We start from the raw sequence: 25100 nt of genomic DNA, 5'->3' as shown, positions 1-25100 counted from the left end.
CACACAATAATAAAAACCACATAAACTATTATCGTGTTAGGCTCCCAAAATGTGTTAGTCATAGAGACACTGAATGTGATTGAGATCAGCACAACAACTTCCAGTGAGGTCTAGGTCTGAGTCTCAGACATTTGCACCCCACCAGCAAAGATCTGGACACACACAGTGCCACAGACAGTAACATTAAACCAGGACACACACCATTTTTGATAAAGATGATGAGAGAGAGGATGAGTAATGTTTGGCTCGTCCCAGCAGTGCAAGTCTCACTTCATGAATCTGCGCCAAGAGCTTAATACTGTGTTAATAGACAACTGATTGTCTCTGAACTCCTTACATAAGCTCAAGTTTGACCTCTTAAACCAATCACGTTATCACCAAACAAGGTGGTCTATCCCCCCTAAATACTGTCTGTAGCAAATGGGCATTAAAAAGATGTTTTGATAGTGGTTAGAAATCGAACTGCAATTTTTAAATAATCTTACATTATTTTTAAAATCCTAATTAAAAAATAATAATGGAAAAGTTATGAATCAGCTAGAAATTGCTCTTCATCAGTGCAATATCTATAAAATGATTATTCATACATTCATTACATTCTTATGAATGTTATACATTCATTACATACATTCATATATATATATATATTTTTTTTTTTGGTTTGTTTGAAACCAAACAAACATTTGGTTTGTTGTTAACATTCAAATGAATGTTATACATTCATACATTCATTACATACATTCATATATATATATATATTTTTTTTTTTGGTTTGTTTGAAAAGGACTAAAAGGACTAAATTCATGGACAAGTCAAGGAAAACAAGTTATGGAAATCAATAACAATATTTTTTCTGCTAAATATTTCTAAATATTTTTCTACTAAAGCTCAGCTCGAAATTATACTATCATAGAAATTACTCTTTGTCAGTGCAATAAAATATGTATTTACTTTTATAGTTTTTCTATTATGCTCAGTTCTAAATTATTTAATAATCCATCCATCCATCCATCCATCCATCCGAGAACCCTAAATATTGTTTAACTAACTTTTCTGGAAAGATTTTCGGAGTCACTGTCCTTCCCATGAGTATTCCCTACACAGATCATTTTATGATACACTTGACTGGACTTCCCCACCACACACTGTACGTTGTATAACGTCATATTATCTCTCCCTCCTGAACAATAATCAGCCCTGAGGTCTGTGGTTTATCTTTTGTCGAGAGCTGATTCATACAGAAAGTGTTTCAGTGGATGGATCATGTGTCTTTATTATGCACACAATCCTATCAGATGTGTGAGATGATTCGGATCAGCCCTCATGTCCCGTGCTTGCATATGAACCGGATACGTGCTGCAGGGGGAGTGAAATACAGGGGAGGGCACGGGTCGTGCTTGACATCAGTCATCTCAATGCAGAAGATAAACACAGCGCTGTGGCATTATCAGGACGCCATTGTGCAAAACTCTGTATGACAGAGGGGACGTCAGGTGAAGTGATATGAAGACCTGCCACATTCAGCTGATCTAGATACATCAACAGTATCAGCATCGGAAAGGTCAACATGTCATTGTTTATGGTTTATATAATATAGTTTGTGCAGTTCAAATTGGACAAATCTGTTTTATATACTTTATAGTCCATTATAAGTCATTCATTATAAACACAAGGTTATTGTTTGTGTGCAAGGTTCATTATCGTTCAAAAGCTTGGGTTCAGTAGGATTTGTTGTTTTTAAAAGAAATTAATACTTTTATTCAGCAAGGACGCATTCAATTGGCCAAAGTGGCAAGACATTTATAATGTTACATTTGTAATGTTTATAAAGATTTATATTGCTGTTCTTTTGGACTTTTTATGCAAGGAATCTTTTAAAAAAATTATCGGTTTCCAAAATAATATTGAGCAGCATGACTGGTTTCAACATTGATATTAATATGAAATGTTTCTTGAGCAGCAAATCAACATTTTAGAATAATTTCTGGATTATTAGAGACTGGATTAATGATGCTGATAATTCAGCTTTGACATCACAGGAATAAATCACATTTTTAAAATAGATTACAATAGAAAACACTTACTTTAAAGAGTAATATTAATTCACAATATTACTGTTTTTACTATATTTTTGATCAAATAAATATAGCTTTGGTGAGCATGAGTGATTTCTGTAATAAAAAAAAAATAAAAAAAATATTTCTGTTCCCAAACTTTTGAATGGTTTTGATATCAAAGTAATATGATCTGAAACCCTAACTTTACCATGGTAAAGTCACAGTAACTTACAGTATGACTTGTTTCTAAACATGTGCTAGAGCTGCATGTTTGTCAGGGTTTTTTCTTTTTCTTCCTCTCCTTTTCTTCTCTGTCTTTTTTATAAAGCAGCAGCATCAGTTGAAAAAAAAAATTGGTGTAGGATTTACTTCGAAACAATTTACAGTAAAAAAAATTGCTATACATTTTACAAACAATTACAAAGAAAGGGCAAGTAATTAAACACATTATATTAATATTGGCTTTTTATATTGGCTATTAAATGTGAGATTTTAAAGTAGAAGGACTGAAATAGTATTTTCTTGTAAAACATACTCCAGTAATCTGTTTTATTATAACTTTGTAAAGTAAAATATCAAACCAAGTTGCATCTGCAATCAAAGCACGCTACGTGTTCCAAATACATTTTTTGGGGTCACATTTGAATTGCAAAACATGCAGGGTGACATGTTTAGACTGAAACAAGACGAACCGCTTAAGCTGTTTCCTATTTGAACGGATTCAACGGCTAATGTTATAAACCACTGCTTTTATCACCATAACAAGTGTTTCATTCATTTCCTGGACTACATCACAATCACTATGCTGAATATTTAAATTTCCTTATTTCCCACATGGTGAAATGAACTGCAGCTGAAACATTCAAATACTAACAATGCTGTTGTGGGCCGTGGGGTTTACAAGGGCAGCTGTTTGGTATGAGACGTACGAAATGGCCTCAGGTCCCTGTGTGGGCCTGGCCCGGCAGTAGAGATCCCTCTGGGACTGAAGAAGGGGAGTGAAGACCAAATATGCCCAACACTGCTTGACCTTCTGTCACGGGGGAGTAAAAATACTGCGGATACGTGCTGCCCGCCGAGCCTCCTTCTCCAATGCAGCGTGTCCCAGAATCCTCTGGGAGAGTTTGTGTATGGCTGGATGTAGTGTCTGCACTTTATAGGGCAGAGTAGGGGCATAAACACATAATGGAAATCAGCAAAGCAAAAACAATACACAATGCATGGATGCAATTAAATGAAAAACACATTCAAGCAAGTGTTAAAACAGATTAATTTTGGTATTGCTTTATTTAAATTAATTAATCATTTTTTATGAATTTCATTTGTAATTTGTAATTTAAATTCCATTTTTACTGTTTAATTTGAGTGGATTTAACCCTTAAATTTATGTATGTTTCACCAATAACTATGACATATTCGGGTCTTTAGCGACGCAGATCTATATCTAACACGGATGGATCTCTACCTTTTGTGATAATATAAAACTGTCCTGATATTAGAGTAACAGTTAAAGAAGAATAAAATAAAGCATATTTTGTTACCTTTTGGAGCCTATAAAAGAGTTCAGTTTGAGCAGATGTTTTATACCATAATCACTCTCCTTATCAGAGCTCATTTCCTAGTACATTCAGAATCTGGCTTATATTCGCGATCTCGAACATTCTCAAAACTATAATTTTCAACATCTTCCAAATCAATATTTTGATCGCTGACAGCTTCTTCACCAGATCCACCATCAAGTGACAGTGACACTAATATTTGATTGTGACTTGCTCTGCAGTAAATCGCTGAGCCATTTCTAGTTTTGCTGATGATACTTCCCATTCTTTTGTTTTCTGCCTGCAGTAACTATGAATGAGACATCACTTCATCATTGTGTATCAGACATTGCCACCTTGTGGAATAAAGGTGACTTGCACTTATTTAGTCGTCAAAGATTCAATTATTGTTGTACAGAAAAAATATATACTTGCACTGTTACACACCTCGGGTCGTTAGCGATCCTATACAATTTATACAAAAAATTAATGGGAAAACAGGCATTCTATTATAATTTTTTTTATTTTATAATGAATTGATTGAAGAATATTAAAAAAGATTGATGTCTAACTTAAAAAAATGAATAAGGAGTGTAGTGAATGACGTCCCGGGGCAAGGGTTAATTAATTTTAAATTAAATAATTTCTAAAAAGAATTGTTATTAACTTGTGAATATTTTTTTAAATAAGTATTAAGAGTTTATACATATTGGCTTGGTATGAAAAAACAGATCAGAATACAACATATAAATATCAAATGTTCCATGTGCTTCACTGCAGATTTTAATAAAGAGCATTTTTCAAAGGATGTTCTGGTGTTCTGTGCATCCAGCTGGCCTTTGTCACTAATCTTGATAAACAACGTATCCTTCTTTGAGGTCTGTGAGGGTGAAGAATGATATACTGCTTGATATAAAAGCCTGGCTTTGCCTACGTGAGGTCTGAGGCTCAGCGCTGTCATACAGAGACTCAGAGATAAAGCAGGAGAGGAGAAACGTGGAGATAACAGACGGACTGCCAATGACACTTTGACTGCTGTTGGCAATGGTGCCACTGAGCTGAAACTCTGTATAGATGCTTAGTGACTGTTGATTTAACATCAGCTTAACTCTCTGGATCATACTAGGAAAATATACATGCAGTGCAATATAGTAGATGCCCACATTAGAGCAAAGAAAACGAAATATACAATCTCAAATACTGAGGATGTGGCCTAGAGTAACCGATAGTCAACCCGCTCCAAGTAGGATTCAAACTTGGGTCGCCAGCAAGGACGCTAAAGATCGCAGGTGCATCTTGGGGTCAGAAGAGTGAGATTTACACACACAGCTCTTACTGACCTACGTACAATACACTCAACCCCCTAAGCCTAACTCCCATCCGGGTCACGGCACCAAATGTAACCGGTCCTACTCGACCTGCACTGAGCGGGAATCGTACCCGGGTTGGCGGCATGGAAGGCGGACGTGCTAACAAGGACGCTAAAGACTGCAGGCGCTTTGATGTTTTACAGACATATACAGTTTTCATTTTTATATTAAATACATCTTTATATATGTAACACCCTACTCAGGGTGCATTTTTAAAAAGTGTACTTAAATGTGTTAATAAAGTAAACTCCACTTAAATGGCCTTTTATTTAATTAATATTACATGCAAGTACAGTTTATTAAAATATAACTTAATATTTGAAGGACACTACAAGACAAGTGCACATTCTGACAGTCAAGTGCACTTCTTTTTCTCAGAGATTTTCAGAGTGAGAGCAAACCTACAACCCATGAGTAAGAGCTGTCATTCATTTCACATGTGTTGAATGTTTATACAATAGTGTGAAGGCACAGCAGCAAAAAATGGCTCATTTTAACCTCGGGGCAAAGAGTAGGTGGAAAATCGTCATGCAAAACTAAAATATGACTGTGGTTGTTGGAAAAAAACAAACATTGACTAACAATATAAGTGGAGCTCACAGCCAAAAATGGAATGGTTTAAAAAAGACAGTCCTGTAAAAACCAAGAGATTTGATGGTTTTAGCTTTATTTGACCATTTATTGAATCGATGAAAGACTCCCACAAACAGTATATTTCATTCTCTCTCATTTTCTGTTCCTCATCCCTTGTTTCATAGCCGTTTTTCTTGTCTGCTTAACTCAGCTCCGCACGGTTCAGCCTCACCACCCCTGAATGCACAGATACTTTGGCATGGCTGGGCAGAAAGCCCTAAAAGGACCAACAGCAAAGAGGTCTGGATCACACACACACACACACACACACACACACACACACACACACACACACACACACACACACACACACACACACACACACACACACACACACACACACACACACACACACACACACACACACACACACACACACACACACACACACACACACACACAGTATTGCACAAATCAAAGATCTCATGCAATCTGAGAATGTGCTGTTGTCTGCTGTTCTCCATGTTACACAGGGACACAGAAAAAGCCATTATTGTCTCGTTTTCCAGAGCTCGGCTCATAGAAAACAAGGACGGCAGCCACTGGACACCTGGGAGCAGTAATGAAAACTATGAAAAGCAGCCAAGAGATGCAGGTCAGGAGGCTGGTGGCTCTAATGAGTATCAGTGATTACATTATACAGCACTGCTCAGCTGAGGGTGGTCCAGCTATGGTGGTCAGTCAAACTCAGGCCTCTGTCTTAAAGAAACAGTTCATCCAAAAATAAAAGTTCTGTCATCATTTACCTTCAGCCTCATGTCATTGCAAGCATGTTTGCATTGGGGTTTTTTTGTCCATGCAATTAAAGTTTGACTTTGTATGCACATATTTTTAAAACATCCTCGTTCAACATTCTTTCCAATAACAGCTCATATCCGCTGGCAGCACAGTGGCAGGGTGCACGTACTTCATAGTACACAAACATCACGCACATCTCCATTATATTTAGTAAGGAAGTATTTCTGTTTCCTGGGAATGAGGTGCCTTTTTGCACTGTTTCAGACCCAGTTTCATTTACTCAAACCTTAACCTGTGTATATTTTAAGAGCTAGTGTAATTCTGGTCTCTGATCACACCAAAGGGTGACCTCACACAAACTGTTCCTTTCCCATGATCCAGCCAGCCAGCCCCAGCTGATGTTACCCTACCAGACCCCATTTGTCAATACAACGCCAGATTATCATGGAAAGTTTATTTGAGTGGTTTTGTACTCTGAGAGCTGTTCTATTTGTTTCTAGAGAGAGAGAGAGTGAGAGAGAGAGAGAGAGAGAGAGAGAGATAGAGAGAGAGAGAGAGAGAGAGAGAGAGAGAGAGAGAGAGAGAGAGAGAGAGAGAGAGAGAGAGAGAGAGAGAGAGAGAGAGAGAGAGAGAGAGAGATTCATTGGACAGTGGGATATACTGTATAATATGGTCATGTGCCGAGACTAAGGTGATTAGAATTCTTATTTTGAAATCCCTTTGAAATGTTTGTGAAAGGACGTCAAGAAGCTGGTGTTAATGTGGAGGTTATGCATATCTTTAGAAAGATTTGTATGCACTAATCACATTAGCATGTTGGAGCAGAAATGACTCGTACATTCAATTCCCATTTGATTTTTAAAAAGAACATTTTGCTGAAAAATGCTGGAATGTATTAAATCCCAAGCACTGTTTTAATTTAATTTAATGATTTAATTTATATAATTTTGATATAAAAAGTTGAAATTATGACATACTAAGTCATAATGATGACACAAAGTATATATTATGACAATATGTTTTCATACTTTTTTCTTTTTCTGTGAATTTTAACCTTTTATCTCATAATTTTGACTTTTCATTTCATAATATATCATAGTATGTCCAAATTTTAATTTTTGCATCTCCTGATGACTTTTTAAGTCATAATTTCAGAATTGTATCTTATAATTATGGCTCATAATTTAGATTTTTTTTTAAATCTCATAATAGACATCTTATAAGTTTGTCTTTTTCTCTCATAATTTTGAATTTTTATCTGATATTATTACTTTTATATCATCCTTTTGACTTTTTTTCTTCATTTGAACTTGAACTCATACACTGTAAAAAATGTGGCTGCGATTAGTTAAAATTTGTTGAGATAACTTAAATATCCAACTTAACCAAACTAAACTAAAGTTAACTAAACTTAATATTTTAAGTCAAGCTTGAACACATACTTTTTAAAGTTAAAACAATGTTGGATTCTAAGTTGTGCTAAATAATCGCAGCAATTTTTTTTACAGTGTACTTTTGACCTAATATGTAATAATTTAAACATTTGAACTTGTAATTATGACTAAGGATCTCATAATTTTGACTTTATAAAAACAAAATTTCTTTAGGTGGTATACACTTCCATGATATGGAGAACAAAATATGGCGTTTGCTGAAGCCTTTTGCTTTTCCAGTTTACCTTTCCTATGGTCAGCTTTACAACATTCCCAATAATTCTTGATAAAATGTAAAAATGAAATGTAATTAAATAAATAAAAATCTCAGTTTAAAAAGACCATGAATGTGATGTTTAGATCAGAGTCACGTTTCTCTCCTCAGCATGCAGTGTTATTAATTCGGTTTAATATCTGAAACACTTAACCATCTAAGAGGATTACAAAAACTACTGCTTTATCCTTTTCTTTACCCCCTTTAACTTTTGCTGGATTTTACAGCAGCAGGAATGCCTTTAATCTGTTCCTACCTTAATATTTATTTATGGCTACTTATTCCTGCTGTAAACCTTTTTATTTTTATAGCAACACGTGAGTGGTCTCGTCGACACTTTATGTGACCCTTCATTTGAATCAAGTCAGAAGGGTCTGGGATCGTATGGAAAAAGACATTAGTCCCATAATTCAGCATTAAAGCCCTACTTTAGAAGCTTTCATTCTGTAGACCCTGTAGACGTCAGTTTTAGTTCACTATAATGAAGGCAAGGTAAACAATCGTGAGGGGCTTGATAGTAATCACTTAAACTGTATTCCACTAATTAAGACGACGGATAAGACGGCTCAGGTTAGAGGAAAAGGTATCGAAAGGTATTAAACATCAGGTTGGGTAATAGTATTCTGTTGAAAAAGGTTTAATTTTCAGTGGAAATTTGTTGGTATTGTTGGAACTTTGCATGGGTTATGTTAGCATAGAAAGATTTTGAAAAAAAAAATTGTGCACAAAATAAGTTTAATTAATATATTAGAAAAAATAAAGGTAATGAGTAAAGGTAAACCAATTTACATAAGATATCTGTACATAAAATTGTTTTATTTCAGACAGTAATGTTCAACACGACTTCCTGAATGATCCTAGGTGAACAAAACAAGCACATGTAGTAGACGACACTTCTCTAGGGAGGCAGGAATGAAACGGAAAGGCTTTTCAGACTGAGGACAATGCTCTGATCTTGCACGTGTAAGACATGTGTAAGACATGCTGAGAAAAACCAATGGTGGCAATCTGGAGTGAGAATGCAATGTTAAATCTGGCAGCCATTGCTTTATCGATTTTGCTATCACGTTTCAGCTGGAGACACATGCGGAGACACATCTGGCTAAATGCAGGTCTGCTACAGTTGGTGACATTATTCACGCTGCTTTAGCACAAATACACGTGGGTCACTATGCGCTTTTGAGCCGGTGTGTGTCTGCAGGGTGTTCTGACACACACTGGCTGCCGTCGCATCATCCAAGTGATGGTATAGTTAAGGAGCTTTCCTCCTTCCATATGTAAAGCACTTTGAGTGTCGAGAAAAGCGCTATAAAAATGTAATGCATTTTTATCAATTATAATCTAATCAATAACGGATAAGTCTGCCATATTGACCCTTACAAAAAAGAAGTTTATCCAAGTGTTCTATTAGTATACTTCTTTTAAACTGCAATTAAGAAAGTATAATTTCAATCTACTTTATATATAGAGCTATCTCAGAAATATAAATAGTAATGCACCTCTCAGAAATACTTAAAATTATACATTTAAGTATATTTGATTTACATTGACAGAAAAGTCTAAGTATTTGTAAGATCTTTCGATCGAGTATAATTAATAATTCTAATACTTGGCTAGTAGTTGTGTTTTCTCTTTTGATTGAGTAGCCTGTTAAATACTTTTTCATATACCGGTAGTTTTACAGTTTACTGCACTTTGATATATTCTTCTCGTTATTTCCCTATAGCGGATAATAAATCGGATTCTCTCGCACATTCACAGAAAACACCTTACTTCTACGTTGAAAAATAAGGTGGATACAATAGATTTGTTTGAAAATGTATTTATAAAGACATTAGATTAATAACTAAAGATTTATAAAGATTAATAACTAAAGATTTATAGATATGTTCCTAAATTTAAGCATGAACTTATAAATATACGTCATCAAGCACAGTAAACACCAGTAAAAGACACAAAGATCTACCTTTCATTTTTAACATTTGAATGCTCACTAATCATGCTTGTTTGATTTTGATGTGATCTCGGTAATATCTAAGTAGCTGAGTTGTTTACTTTTTAATTAGTCTTCCCATAAACACCATCATAATGTTCATTCAGACTGATTCGCGAACGCACACTGAAACAAGAGGCGGGATTTATCGCACAAACCAATTATATCCAATCATAACCAATCAGATCCAATCATAGAGCGATGGAGGCATTGCATCCTCTCACATGACTTTCCCCCATTCATTCTCAATTACCCCCCACTGAACCCACCGCACACTTCAGGGGGGTCTGTTAAAAGTCATTGGGCTCAGGGGAGGCAAGAGAGACGAAGACTCCCGCTGTAACTTTACCTGCGGGTGTCACTGTTGGTTTGTTACATTGTTACGTTACAAAAACGAGTGATTTATACACATTTTGTAATGTTTGAGTTGTTTTATTCTTGTAATATGGATTTATTTTCTCATCCAGTTTTCTGAGGAGGCACTGTCTCTCTTGCCTCCTCGTGGGAAACGCCACTGCTCAGGAAGGTCTGGAGGAGGGCATTACATTAAAGTACATAGTTCACCATAATTACTTGTCGGTATGTTCTGCAGTACACTTTAACTAGCCTATATTTCAAGGGTAGGGGTAATTATGAAAATATGCATAAATACGATCTACTTAAAGGGATACTTCACCTCTGGAAAGATGAATGTGTATTTAAAATGGGTCATTTATGTAGAAGAAATGTGAAATTATTTTTGAATTTGGAGCCTTCTAGACTGAGAAAAGCCAGAAAATGTATTTTTGGCTTATGGGGATGAAAGACAACAACTCCCAGAATGCACTTGCTTCGCTGCCCTAGGAGGCCACGCCTACTGGTAAGAGCACAGCTAAACAACAAGGCTATGCTACTAGTGAGTCTCCGTGAGTCTGCCTGGTATTTTGATGTCGCCCAACATGTCCAGGATTCGGTTTTGCGTTCTACAGACTTCATTATGTTTCCTGTGGCGAGCAGGACGAGACTGACGGCCGCGGGAGAACGACACGAGGCCGGTGGCGTGATTACTGATGAGCGGCACCTGTGAGATGCACGCAACGGTCTCGTATCTCTCACGGAGGAGCGGGAATTTTCTTAGCAATGCTAAAACGCACATCAACCGATCACTTGTTTAGCGTTCATGTAAACACTACATTCAGATTCACCAATCGGAATGAATTCAGTTAGATTGAAACAAAAGGTGTGCATGTAAACAATGAATGGCGACTGCAGAAAGCAAAAGCCGAATCCCGGACATTTTGGACGATCTCGACGGCTGGACATGTCCGGGAAAAAGAAGATGGTAACCCCTACTACTCAGCTTTCTCCACAGAATAAGAACCTGTTAGCTTAGCTTCCAAATAAAAGATGGCTGACACTATTTGTAGATTCTGTGAGTGAGATCCCTCCCTCTATGGGCGGGTTGAAAATATGCAGATTTTTGCGTCATATGAGGATTTTTTCCAGACTAAAAATATATAAATCTCATCTCAGGGGGATATAAGGCAGGGGGGAGCACGGTAACTCAAAAATAATACTGGCTTTCTACTGATACAAAGCTTAATGCTAAATCCTGAAGTATCCTTTAAATGAGTAAAAAAAAAAGCAATTAAAGAAATAATTGCATTTACTATACATTTTATTCAACTGCAAATAACGTGCTATAAGGTGTCCAAAAACATTATAGTCAATAGACTTCAAAGACAGTTGGCTTGTGGCTCTGCCATGTACAAGCAGGCCTACAACATGCTGGACATCACGCTGCCTCAGTGTTCTAATATGTCGAATCAGTGAAGCATATGAACGTTTAGCTTCACTTGTCAACCTCTCCACGGGGCTGATATTGGCCTACTGCTTATGAGTTACTCCAGACTGAGCTGTTACAGGTCACTCTCTTATCAAATTAAAATCGGACAGCAGGAGGACATCTCGCACGTGAGTTTAATTTAGCAATCAGCGGCGGCGATCAGCAGCACAGGTGCGCCGAGGAGTGAGCTGTCATGTTGAACAGGTGCACGGGCTGGTGAGAAGCCAGCTCTGTGCTGTGCTGCCTCGCTCTGTACAGCATTTGGGCTAAAATGAATGGAATTCTGGATCGGAGGGGGAAGAGGTGGAATGCCAGGAATGCCCGTCTCAAATACCATCTCAGCACACACCTGCCTACAGTGCTTCAGTGTGTGCAGACATACTGTAGGCCTCAGGTGTGTTTTTATTTGCAATAAAATTACATCTTGGTTTCGGCGGACACTGTGGAGGTCACAGCCTGGAGAATGCTCTTTAATGGCTCAGGAGACGTAATGGACTTAAAACTAAAAACATGTTAAGAAACATGAAATGTTTCCATCCCAGATAAATAAGTATACTTTTCTGCTATTTTTATGACCCTGCAGTCTCTGAGAACCCAAAAAAAGCATGGCAGTTAAGGAAAATGTTTGCATTTGATGTCCATTTAGGCTTTGAGAACCAACTGAGATAATGATGAGATACCATTTATGATTTTTGTCTCGAATGGGAGCCCTTGTGAAAAAGAAGTACACTTAAGTAAAAATTTTAAACAGTACTTATTATGGAAATAAAATTGAAAAGAATACTTAAGTGTGAACTGAATGTATCATGCAATGAAACGAAAATGTATTACAGTTTAAATGGATATACATTTAGCTTAATTTTAGTGTCTTTTTAGGCTCTAAGCATATCTAAAATCTATTCTATTGTCTTTGAAATATCGTGTATTTCAACTGTCAAATATTCAAATGTACTTCAAATGGACAAGTTGCCAGTTTTTACGCACACTCTAGTGCACATTCAGTACAATAAATCACACTTTGAATTTATCACGGTTAAGGCCCTTAATGTTTGTCACACTCATGATTTCTTAATTTCTCAGCAAGGAAGTGTAGTTGAGGTCTGGTTTGATGTGAACTTTGATTTAATTGTGCCGGCTCAAGTTAATAATGTGGTTGTAACTGTAGTCTTAAGGGTGTTATTCTTTGTTAGAGGTTAAACCTTGACTGAGAGTCTGTTTTCGGTTGGTTATTCATTTCTTGGTCAAACTCTAAACATGAAATGTTTGGATCCCCTGCGTAGTTTGACAGGGGGCAAAGTGCAACGGTTCTCAGCTAATATGAATCTGCTTTAAAGGCAAGATAAAGGCTTTGGAATTTCGTCAGAATTGCAGCAGAGCATGGAATGAAAGGAATGCTTCCTATTTTAAGTCAAATCATTATGACCTCACTGAAGCCAAAAGAGTCACTCCTTTACAAAACACTTAAACACTTAAACGTGCAGCTGGAGCTTATCTACAACATAACTGTGCGTTCACACCGGACGCGAATAGCGCGTCAAATTCGCGCCTGCCGCGTCTAGTTTGACGCTTGATCACTTTGTGTCCATTCGCGCGTCAAGAGCGAAATGAACGCGCGTAAAAACAAATTTGAGGCGAAATTTACGCGCGTCAGAGGCGAAAGTTTCAAAAGTTTCGAAACCCATTGACTGCCATCTTTTTACAAGATGTGTGATCTTGATAGATCATTTATCGAGAGAGTCACCGCTCTGTACTTGCTCTGGAGAGCAGAACAGCGGCGTAGGGGGATCATCGTCGCCGTATTTGGGTCCACCAGACCCTTCGGAGGCGATCCCAGTTTGGCGAGTTTCACCATTTGCTCCAGGAGCTGCGCCTGGATGACGGCCGCTTTCAGCGGTACTTCCGCCTGTCTCGCACACAGTTTGATGACCTGCTGTCCCGCATCGGAGCGAGGATCACCCTCCAGGACACCAACTACAGGCGATCTATCCCAGCTGCGGAGCGCCTGTCCATCTGTCTTCGGTTAGTAAATGTATGATACTTTAAATACAGTATATTCAATATGCTAACATATGCTATGCTATCAATGTTCTTTAAAAACTGTGGTAACGTTAGGCTACGGATACCACTGTTGGTGCTCTTTCTAGTGATACTCAGTTAACTATAACCTAACGTTAGACATAACCTAGAAATTAAAATATTATCGTGGCAGACGTAATACTGTCATGTTTTTCTGTAAACACAGTGATCTTTCTAGTGATACTGAGTTAACTGCTAACGTTATAACCTAGACATTAAAATATTCTCTTGGCAGACGTGATACTGTCATTGTGACATCCTAAAATATGTCAATTTGTGGTTCTGGGTGAAATTTATTTTATTTTATTTGCTCATTTTAATAGAGCATTATTTGGGTCTGAGAGATCGGGACTTTTATTTTAAAAAGTGAACTGAGGACTGTGACGGAGGAGCTGTAACGTCATTGCGCCGGCGCCCTCACAGCTGCTGGAGATTATGTGCGACGCATAGGCTACACGTTTGCTTCTGTCTCTTAAATTTTTCCTGTTTTCACAGGTATGCCTTTCGCAACAACTAAACAATATGCATATGAGTTATGTGAGATCTTTGTGTATGTTCATGGTGTAATATTTTGTGCATAAATGTTCTGGTTGGTGAAAATAGTGAATGTGTGTAGATTGTCCGCCATTTTGTGGACGCTGTGATATTTATGTAACTCGTGTAATGCATTATATTAAATTCATACAGGCTCCAGTTACCAGGTATAGCGTTCATTTATTAGTTAACTTGTATTAAATTTGTGTATTGGTTGATTAGAGTTCATGTGTATAAATATCCATGTATTTCTCCAGCCAAATGTTTCAAACAGCCATTTCAGTGCAAACGCATGTAAGTTAATACTGTTCTATTTCCTGGCAATTCAGAGGTAACAAACTAATGCTAATGTAACATGATGGCAGTGCTGATTTTAAAATCAGTAACTATAATGTTTACGTATGGGTTACATATATTTCTCGAGTTTCTAGGCCTTACATGTTTAGTCATGTGTTGATTTTATATAAAATACCCTTTGGCTCATTCTGAGTAGATTTAAAGGAGCCATGTGAAAAGCTATAATGTATAATTTTGTGTGGAGAAAAAAAAGGAAAATGTAAATGTGAAATGTGCATTGTTGTGATAATAGAGAAAATGAAAGAATGACACTTATGCACTAATTAGAAAAAAAATACTTTATTTGAAAACAATGTGGAAAAAAACCCAATTAAATAGACTGTTGCTGGAGATTATGTGCGACGCACACACGTTTGCTTCCGTCTCTTCAATTTTCCCTGTTTTCACAGGACTTTCTAATCTGTAAACAAGGTTTTCTGCATGGGGCCTGCAACATCCTGTTGTTCTGTATAAACAGTGATCTTTCTAGTGATACTGACTGAGTTAACTGCTATAACCTAGAAATTAACCTAGAAATTAAATATCTCTATCTGTAAGCAATAGTGCTTGATTATTGGCATTTTAATATACCATACAGCATTTAATAGTATACTTGTTGAATATGAAACTACAAGTGTACTTGTAATAATATTTATAACAATGTTTTCTAGGTTTCTTGCCACTGGGGACTCATTCAGGACGATAGCGTCCAGCTACAGGGTTGGTGTCTCCACAGTGTGCCAGATCGTTGCCCAGGTAGTGACTGCCATCTGGGACTGCCTTGTGGAGGGCTACATGGCTGTGCCCACCACCGATGACTGGAGGTCCATCGCAGAGGGGTTTCAGGAGCGGTGGAACTTCCCTCTGTGCGTTGGAGTGGTGGATGGGAAGCATGTGGTGATAAAGGCACCCCCCAACTCAGGATCCCAGTTCCACAACTACAAGGGAATGTTCTCCATCGTTCTACTTGCAGTTTACACAACATGCACATGTATTAAGTTTAAACTCTGAGTCACTAACCTTTTCAAAATTACAGGTTTTCCATGTTTGTATACAAGGTTTTTTTTTTTTTCAATAAATAAATGGAGCCAGCCTCCAAAAGTAATTAACCTTTTTTTGTTGTTGTTGTTGTTGGTTGTCTACATTTGTGGCAAAAATGTCTTTTTAAACATCATCACTGCGTAAGAGACACTCTGAATCAAATGAGATTTTATAAAATTATTTATTCTTGCAAGAAGTTCCCCGTCAGCCGTCACCACACAGAAGTTACACTGTGAAGTGAGTGAGACCCAGAAGTGGAGGGCTGCGCACATTTTATACCCATTTCAAGGTCTTCAGTTGCTCTTCCTAGTAGTTTTCCACAGACCAAGGACTCATTACTGCTAGCTTCAATATATCACTAGTTGACCCTTAAGCCCCCACCCAAACTAGATGACCTCTGCCCAGCCGTTCTCAGTGTCTTGCTCCTTCACTTCAGGTGTATAAACATACATTCATTTCATAAACAGAATCTTCTCTCACTACAAGTGAGAGACACACATCTGTCATTCTTTGAATCATCTATATTTTACTAAAGAGCAATGAATATCATAAAATTGCCATCACACATCATACAATGATGTTTCATATAATCTATATTTAGATATGGAATAAATAGCATTAAATACAAAATGAATACGTCTCGTATATTAAAAAAAACAAGTTATGTGATACAATATTAGCTTTGTTGTGCATAGTACCACACCAGGCATTTAAACAGATTGTAAAATAATTTATTAAGGAAAATTGTAAAATAAATAGTAAGAACAGAAAAAAAATTAGAGACAGGAATAAAAAGGGGCTGGGGAGACAGGAGAAGGAGATATGGTTCAAAAGCTCTGATATGGTTCTGTCAAGAAAATATTAATACGACACATTGGTAACAATACTCAGAGAGATTACATTTCTTCATCTGTAAACATAACATATAATATGCCTTGTAATGTGTCTTTATTGGAAACACACCTGTCACTGTCTCCCCTGATTGTTCTTTCGGGTGTCCCTGGTCCTGGAGGTGGTTGTCCTCTCCGATCCAGGCCTCGACCAGGCGCGAATTTTCGCAGAAGTTCAGATTTTTCAACTCGGGCGGCAGACGCGAATTCGCGTCAAACGCGTGAATGCACAAAAAGCACTACATAAATCATTCGCGCGTAACGCGCCAGACGCTCAATTTGCGCCATTCGCGCGAACTTGACGCGCTATTCGAGTCCAGTGTGAACACAGCATTAACGCGCCAGACGCTCAATTCGCGCCATTCGCGCGACCTTGACGCGCGAATGAGGCGTATTCGCGTCTACCGCGCCGCACTCTACGCCTCATTCTCGCCGCAGGAATTTTTTACGCGCGTAACGCGTCTTTGCATTGACTTAACATTGAAATCGCTCGCGCCTGACGCGCTATTCGCGTCCGGTGTGAACGCACCATTAGAAATTACATATTTAGGTGTTATAGGAAGAAAATGACACCATTTGGTTCAACTTAAAAGGGGGCACCCATGAATAAGCTGAGTATGGAACAGACAGACATAATAAATGCATGAAAATTTACCCCCCTCCAATAAATGAGTTCAACTCAAGTTCATAGAAGTCTTCACATGCTGAGAATTGGTTAAGGGGTCGCAGTAAACTCTTTCACAAAGTCTGGAGTTTGACATTATTAGTTTGTTGTACAAATAACAGACTTATAATATTGCAATCTGCACAGTATGCACGGAAAACCTAGAAGACCTTCTTAATTTGTCAATTTGAACAGTAGAGCACATCGCACAGAATTCTGTATGTATCCCATGATGCAGTATGCTTTATGTGATCTTGGATCTTCCATTGAGGGTTGTAATATCTAATTCGTAACTGATAATTTGATTAGACTGCCAAAATAATAAAACATTTTACTCAAACTAAAATTAAAAATGCAATATATATATATATATTATTCAAATAATAACTGATGCCACACAGCAAATTGAAAATGTAGAAGATGTAATGATTCTGCAGCGAATATTGCTGTGGCAGAGATCCCAAGGTTGCTGGCAGTAGATCAGTGAGATCCCATGCTGGTGAAAAGATGTGAGAGTATATTTAGTATTAAAAGATAAAGAAACCAAATCCCTCTATTCATTCAGGCCTGCCTCATTTCTCAGTGGAGTCCTGAAGAAAGGACACCACAATGATAAAAAACGATGGGTAAAATAGAAACCTTGAGAATTCTGAGGACACAACCTTATATCCTGGGTGACCCTGTGACAGGGACACTGCGGCTTTAGCAATGCTGTAATTTCTTTCTGCATGGCCACATTTGTTCAAATGTGAATTTGCAAATGAATGTGGATGTTAAGGTTTAATTGCCTCCTTTTCACAACTAATGAATTAAGACCATAAAAGAATGTTCCAGGTCCAATACATGTTAAAGCTGTAGTATGCAGTTTTTCCTCTTTGTTGCCATCTCTGTCTGAAATCTGCAATTGCAGTTATTTGCGGAATTATCAACTTTATGTGAGTTGTGCCTCGAATCCAATGTTTTGAGGAGAATGTGCGGCGTTCAGACATTCTAGGTGGATGGCATTCGCAATCACAGATTCTACTTTTTGGAAGTATGACCAATATAAGAATTTTCACCGGAAAATTAACAAGTAGCCTAAGTAACATCCACTGTTCTGACCAACTAAGGGAAAAAAAGCATTGCAGTGAATCACGCTGATTAAATCTAACGATCGCTTATCATATCATGTAAAACCGTGCAAATTATACTTTGTTCTCAAATTGTAATGTTAACATCATCAGCATTGCGTGACTACATTTAATGCCCTTCCGATATCTATCCTTGTTTTCGCATGGGTCCAGTTGCAGTCTTTTTTTTTCTGTAGCCACTTTGAAGTCTTTTGCATTTTACATCGGGTGAATCTCCAGTTGTCACTGGTGATTGTCGTTTGAACCTTTCTGGATCCATCTCCAACATCCTTACACGCAATAGCCTGCTAGCCGGGACCCCTTCTTTATGTGTACAGGTGTGACGTAATGACGCAAATACATGCTTGAATTTCCTGTGGAAATCCACCAGTAGTACCACTAGATTTAAAAACATTATTACAAGCTTACCGTTTTGAATCGAGCTAAGGCAAGCAGATAGTTTTGAACACTGGCTGGATATGTACTTGCTCAAAAATGCATTTTGGATCATTTTTAACCCAAAAAAGCTACGGACTGCAGCCTTAAAGCTCTGTCAATAGCATTAATGTAAATGCGATTTCATTTCTTTTTATAAACCAAATGATGTCAAAATATGTCTAGTGATATTTAACAGCATGTTCAACGCTATCTCACGACCAATTCGTACAAATTCATACGAGTGATTAAAAGGTGGCTAATTCGTACAAATTCGAACTCGTACGATTTGTCTAAACCCACGTGACGGTTAGGTTTAGGGGCGGGGTCAGGGTCAGGGGTAGGTCATTTGTACGAATTAATACGAATTGAGCAACTCGTAAAATATGAACGATTTAGCAAAAATCTTACTAATTCGTACGAATGAGGTCGTATGAATTCGTACGATTTAGCCACCTCATAAATTTCATACAAATTGCCGTGAGATTGGGTTGGCATGTTGGATTGTTCTAAACCCAGAATGGTCTTCTCAAAATCTGACTTTTTCCTTATTATTGTGTTGTATTTGCGTATTGACTGCTGCATTCCCAAGGATTTAGCATGGAGTTTAATCATTAGTTCACGCTGCTTGAGGTCCATTACACTCTCAGGAGGGCAAGATTTATAGCTGAATCAACATTAACACAATGAACTTCGGTGATTTACTATGGCTTTGAGCAGAAGAGTTCAGAAGCTTTATTACAGGACCCTAAATATATTTCTATTTCCTTATCACCTCAGTCATGCTTTGAATTGACCTGCATAGCAAACTTGAAAAGAGAAATGCAGCCGCGATAACAGTCAAAATTACTGCACAACAACAGCCATAAAGCTCTGAATTCAAGAATCTTATTTGTAGTATATTTACCAATTAAAAAGTTTTTCTTTTCCTACAAAATGGTTTTCAAAAGTTTCCTGAGCAATACCAGTCCATTGCACACTGGTGGATGTTAATGAGTTACACAGAAGTGTTTCCAGTAATTTTCCACTACAAAGCAAATACGCAAGCCCAAGTACACTCTGCTAATGGCACTCCAATGACGTGACTCATAAAAGGAACAAGCTTTGATTTGGTCAGCTTTTGTCAGAATTCCTATCACATTCCTGTGAGTCAATGTGTGCAGGGGATACGATGACCATAAGGCTAAGGTGAAAAAGGTTTACACGTATATGCCTCCCACTTGGGGTCAAAGGTCAGGGCTAAATTCTCATAGCATCTTCTCATTGCAACTTATAGAACTAGGATCAGGTTTCCACTACACAAATATTTATTTTGATAACATACATGACTTGTAAATATCACTAATTTAGAAACGGTGCTGATGTTTTAAATGTGGTCTGCAGTCTTAATTTTTGTGAGTATGTTGCCTTGAATATATTACTGTAATGGAATCATGAAATCACTTCTAAAGCTTTTTAAAGCACAAAGTTAAACCCAGCATCATAAAGTTATGTGTCTGTAAAAGGTCATGGGTCTACATCAGGGCGGTGACCCTAAAAACATTTAGGAATGGTAGAAAACAAACACTTGACTGCCAGCAATGAGTACAGGTCTAATTCCCATTGCATACCATCGTCATGGAGTTATGGATTATGTGTTTTACCCCCCTAATTAAAGCTTACCTTTGTGAAAATAGCATACTTTTAAAAATACTAATTATATAATATACTTTAAAAGAATATACTAAAGTGTGAACACAATGTTTTTCGTTCACTTAATTCTATGTTAATTGCCATTTAATTTGATATTAAACGTATTTAGCTAAAATGTAGTTGTTTCCAACCCACTTAAGGACTTAAGTACATCTGTATATATAATTACAAAATTACTTCTATTTGAAATATGGTTAAAGTGAACTGCTGCATACTGACAAGCATTAATGGATTTTTTTGTGTCACTTGAATGCCACATATTTAAATATATTTGTAATTACACATTTTTATGAAGTTGCAATTTAGCATGTTTAAAATACATAAACTTTAAATACTATATCGAATTGGACACTAGAGTTCAAATTATAATCAACTACTTTGCATAAGCTTTAGTTTGCTAGTCAAAACATTAAAATAAGTGTACTTCTTTAAAGCTTGACAAAAGATTGTTAAAACAATGATTTAAAATGTATTTTAAAGTAAAAAAATTAACCTGATATTATTAAAAAGTGGAAACCAAAATATATGCTTAATTTCAATGTTACACATCCTAATTTGCTTATTCATTATCCCATAAAGGAAATGATGCACACGTCGTTTCTAGAGACTAGTCTTCCTCTTTTCAGCTCTTATGGACACAAACCACAATGAAGGATGGATGGCCCAACTGTTGGAGGCTTTATTGCAGACGTTCACAGGGCAAGAAACAAACACAACAAAACAGTTTAAGATATGGGAAAACCAATACTTCAACGGATGGAAAGACACAAAGAAAGATGCACAGAGGAGCACACTGGTAAGATCCAAGGTAGGTTATCCACAGGTTATGCTCCTACAGCAAACAAAGTAGGAAACACTTCAGGTAAATAATGCAAGGGAGCAGTGAAGTCACATGGTGAGACTTGTAATGCACAGGAGTTTACACAATGAGCTGAAATGGGTTGCAGGAGTGTCTGATTAGAAGACAGGAGAGCAGGAGCGAAGAGTGGAATAAGATGGAGAGCCGACATCAAGTTGAGACATTTTACAGTGAAGCACAATATCCGGTAATCAGGCCTCATTGTAATGCCATCACCCAAATTACTCTCCCATCTCATCCCTCTTATTAAATCAAACCTTTCAAATCCAATATATGTACTGCACACATCTTTTCTACATCCTTCTGTTGTAGTTAATATGAGCATGACAGTTTCTTCATCCCATCTTCCCTGAAACCACCAAATCATAATCTTAGTATAATCTCTGCTCATTGTGTCAGAGATATTCTGGAGCTTTATGTGATTTATACAAATAAAGTATTGTACATTGTGCATTGTTTATGTATTGTTAATTTAGCATTTTAGATGTTCATGCAATGATGTTTTTTCAGATCGTTCCATATGATGAAGATCGGATGATGGGTGTGTTCACACGACAGGTTTGGTTCGATTAAAACACACTCTGCTGCGACTGCTCTGTTAGTGCGGTTCATTTGAATAAGTGTGAATGCTGTCATCTGAACCCTGGCATGCATTAACAAGCGGACAGAGTCCTACCTTTTAAGGGGGTCTTAGTAAGTTTCCAAGCGAACTCTGGTGCGGTTTGACTGAAATATGAATGCAACACGGAGGGAAAACATCTAAGCAGATATTCGTATATGTGCAACGAAGGGATTCCTGGTGCTGTTTGGACTCATTTTATAATCTGGTGAAAATACTATCATATTCACACACAAACAACAAGCACATTTAGCCCATGCAGCACACAGCAATGTTTTGGATGTTTGGTAAATTCTGTCACAAAATAAATGTCATAAAAGCTATTTTTTGTTATGTATCTTTATGTTTGGTGTTAAAAATACGCTTTTTGATGCGAACCAAAAGAACCAAGAGAACCAAACTACAAGTGTGTACACACTCTGAATCTTCCTCAGATAAATGGTGACAAGCTCTAATACGCAGTAGCAGTTGTGCTCGATTCAAGCACTCTTCCTTCCTGAAGAGCCCTTGACTCCGTGTTCTTCATCCGTACGTACATGATCCCACGTACGCAGTGTTCAGAGCCTGTCTGTTCCCACAATCCCTCTTGTCCCTGACTCACCTCACACACTTCACCGTGCGCTGAGGTACTAGACCACCAAAAGCCCGAAGGCACTCTTTATCTCTTAAAATGAAATTAGGGAGAGCAGCAAAAGGACAAAGTGAGAGAAAGAGACAGACAGATAGAGTCGAAGAGACATCTTCATTGTTCCCCTGCCTCCATGGTCGGGAACCTTGAGATGTTGTTATCTCGCATAAGGGCAAATGAGGATGCAGACATGGCCTTGATATCGGGGCTTTTCTACGTTAGAGAGAGAGATTTCAGAGATTTTATCAGTTTAAATGTCAAAACATGAACACAGGCTATGAAAGTAAAACAATGTTTTAGACATACATTTCTCTTACAATGTTTATTAGTTTTTCATGCTTTTGCGAAAAAAGTTTTGAATAAGAAAATTCATGGGTTACAAAAGTTGTTTTGAGTTATAATGTGTGATTTAGTAAAAGGCTAATACGATCAGCATTTATATTCTTAGAATGTGAATTCCAAACACACTGGGATGGGGCTGAAATAATGGTGTTCTTCTTTAAGCTAAATGTTTTTAAATGGCAATGAACTGGAGATTTTCATCTGTTTTCTTTTCTTTTGTGATACACATATGAAATGTCGATGGTTGCAGTCGTTTTTGGAAGTTTTAAGTGGGCTAATATGTCACGAAAGAGAAGTCTATTGTTTTACCAGGAGATTGAGTAATGACATTTTGATTAAACATTACAAGTTTTCTTTCTTTTTTAAAGGAAACATATACATGGATGAATTGTTAATAATAAGATATATAATATGCATTTAAATAGGATTCTTGCCACATATTTTGGATCAGATATAATAGTTTAATAATTCTGATGGGGAAAAAAATCCCCAGATGTGGACTCCCAATGTTTATGATGCTTACAGCCCTGGCATTAGGTGGGAAAATATGATTTCCCGAAAGCTCAGAGGTAACCTTTTCAAATGAAACGAGGAAATGTTAAAAAATGCCACCATTTCCTGAGAAAGACCCTCTTATTGTTGCCTCTGCTGTGAAAGCATGATAAAATATGCCAGAAAATGATGCCCCATGGCACACTGTGAATATTCATGCGTATGCTTGTGTAAACGTTAGCGTACACATGGTTGTAGGAGGAATTCAGGCTGGTGTGTCACTGAGGCGTACTATATGGACAGAGACACGTTTGTGTTAGTGATGTCATTATCACTGACGAGGGTTATTGTGGTGCTCATAGCAACAGCTTTCACAGTCTCAGTCAGCTCCCCCGCAAAGCGCCCACTTGGCTGGAGGGGGGCAATGTCAGAAAGACCCAGCTCAGCTGCCCCTTTCTCAATCTTTTTCTTTTCCCTTTTCTTTCTTTTCCCTTTTCTTCAATTGATATATAGTCACATACTCTCATTCACTATTATGAATTGTTTTTTCTAAAGCGTGGACAAGCAAATTGGTTCTTTTTGCCTCCTCAAAGCCTTTGAAATGTGGAAAACGTGCATAACAAGTACTGTTAATGCATTAGGTTTCATATATATATAGAAAAATTACTGAACTTAAATATACGAGCTTAATAAAAATTTCAGATGGCACTTAGAGGCTTTTGCATCTGAAGTCTTCATATATATATATTTAAGAGTCAATACATTGGTCACAGTCTGGTATATATGATACACATTTTCATTGCACTAATTTTTGGTGTCATTACCAATCGAAATGCTAATCATGTGTTGATTAGTCATATTTGTGTGAAGGAACAGTAAAGTCATGTATACATAATCGTACATAACTGCCAGCAATGGACCATACATGTGATCTGATCCGCTCTGAACTTGCTTACATGTGAATGAACATGTGATGCTCAGGTGTCTGAACGTGGGACACAACAGCTTTACTTCCATTATAGGGCCAGGAAGATTACCTCTTTATGTACAAGGGGAAAATGGGTAGCTTTGCAAAAGTGCTCAGGTGACAAGAGGAAGTGACTTCACAGAACTAGGATTAAGATTGACTGATCATGGTAACTTATTGAGTCGTTCGATTTCGATCCTTAATTTTACCCTAAGTCATTCACATAATGTGTGATGATCTTGATCTTACAAAAAAAAAAACGAATTTAACAGGTGAGAAAAATACAGTGCACAATAGGTTAGCTAGCATAAAATAGTAAGTGTAAATATTAATATGAATAAAACTGACAACATGTGGTCTTTGCAAGCAGATTGAGTGTCAGTCTTTATAACAATTCAGTTCTAAACACATTTCAATCACAAGGTCCATTTTCCAGGATTTTTGCTTGCCAACCTTGTGGATACCAGTGCATCACCACAATCTTGAAATTATATATTGATGATGTAATTGTCAATAGTCTGAATAGTGACTAATCTTAGAGTTATAGAGTTATTA

The 25100-nt window shown here is 37.3% G+C and overlaps 1 protein-coding gene across 2 annotated transcripts in view; it reads left to right on the top strand.

Moving 5' to 3' along the window:
• The window catches only part of LOC306987326 (uncharacterized protein), a 214267-nt gene that overhangs the window by 124942 nt on the left and 64225 nt on the right, over window positions 1-25100 (top strand). The gene's annotated exons all lie outside the window — the stretch shown is intronic.

The sequence above is a fragment of the Phoxinus phoxinus genome (assembly GCF_949152265.1).
Source record: "Phoxinus phoxinus genome assembly, chromosome: 19".
In the NCBI taxonomy this organism is placed as follows: Eukaryota; Metazoa; Chordata; class Actinopteri; order Cypriniformes; family Leuciscidae; genus Phoxinus; species Phoxinus phoxinus.
The sequence above is the reverse complement of the archived record's forward strand: the minus strand, read 5'-3'. Positions and strand labels throughout refer to the sequence as shown.